Genomic DNA, 1,660 nt, shown 5'->3' with positions numbered 1-1,660 from the left:
CTCAGGCTGAAGTACTGTGAGTGAGTGCAGTAATCAACCTATATCTTTCAGCATCTGGCACTGAGCATGTGTTTCAGCATCACTCTCTATCTGTCAGTATCTGGTACTCTGTGTGAGTGTGGGATTCATTATATAATCTTCCGTCCCTGGGACTGATGGCAAGTCTGGATTTATTCTCCATAAAATGTCAGCACAGCAACAGGCCACTGATGTGGTAGGTTTTAAGCAGACAATATATTTGAAGTTTTGCTTAGTATTAAATATCTGTCATTGTGAACACAATAGTGAAAGATAATGTGTCCTACAATCTGATACAGGATTGGTGTGCAAGTGTAACTCAGGCTGTACTGATCAATTTGATCAGTGCCATTCAGTCTGAGTGAGTATCTTGGACTTGCATGTAAAATGAGCTCAGTCTGGAATTGTACAGTATCTTCCATCTGCCACTGTACGAGGTTTCAGGACTGCTATGTAATTTAGAGCTCAGACTATACTGATCAAATTTATAATGTATCTTTTAGTTTCACAATCCGGATGAGTTTTAAACTGGCATCTGAGTTTGGATCTCAGGTTATACGATATTTCAGAATCTCTCAGTCTGATTATGGACTTGAGTCTAATGTATATGTCTGGAAACATGATGGGAATTAATACTGATAATAAACTCATAACCTGTGTAAATATTGGGCTGGTATTTAACTTGAATCTCACAGTACATTATTGAGGTTAATTCTGTAACTTTGAAACAGGAACAACGTGTCAGTTCTCTGTGTGTTTAATTTGTAGCTGAGGTTGCACTATTGTGGGATTGACACACTGATAATTTGATTGTGGGTGAGTTGTTGGACTGGGATTTATGTATCTACCTGTCAGTGGTAATGAGTTGGGATGACATGGAAACAACGTCTGTCTTTCCTGCTCTATTTGATTGATGGATTGAAAATGTGTCTCTGGAACTATTTCTGCTGTCTGAGACTGTGGAACTGATGACCTGTCTGTGTCTCTGCGCTTTGTGAGTTATAATGTACGTATTGTGTGTGAGAAGGAGCTGGTGACACTCTTCCTTGTAACTTGGGTGGAGGAAATAGCCCATTTATTCTGGTTCATTCAATCATTTGCCTGTTTGAACAAAAGTATGTTTGTAACTAAAATACAGGTGAGATCAAAGATATAGAGTTTTAATGAATTTAATCTCTCAAATAATAATCATTATGGATACCCGCAAAAGAACCACCGCAACACAAATATTGTCACTGTTTCACTCCACTACAATAAGTTTCTTCCCATTCTGTCTCCATCCCCTTGTCCACACACAACCGGAGAATGGCCTCTCCACTCACTCCATGTTCCGAGACCAGTTTCAGATCCACTCCGCCTCCTACAAACAGCCCCCGTCTGCCCCTGAACTTGCCCCGGACTCGATGCTGATCTCTGAGTCTATCTGCGGACATGCTCCCAAAGCGGTGTGCTGCTGGAAGGAGGCTGCTGTTTGCTCCCTTCCCCCGGGACCGGGATCTCTCCATTCGCGGCTGTTTTAAACCATCTTCTTCCGCTCACAGGCAGTGCTGGGGGAGGGGAGCGCAGGCCCAGATTTCTGCAGCACTTCAGCCAGAAACGTGGAAAACTTCCGGCACAGAATGAGTCCATTCGGCCCATCATG

Source organism: Heterodontus francisci, unplaced genomic scaffold (assembly GCF_036365525.1).
Source record: "Heterodontus francisci isolate sHetFra1 unplaced genomic scaffold, sHetFra1.hap1 HAP1_SCAFFOLD_59, whole genome shotgun sequence".
NCBI classification, from domain to species: domain Eukaryota; kingdom Metazoa; phylum Chordata; class Chondrichthyes; order Heterodontiformes; family Heterodontidae; genus Heterodontus; species Heterodontus francisci.
The sequence above is the reverse complement of the archived record's forward strand: the minus strand, read 5'-3'. Positions refer to the sequence as shown.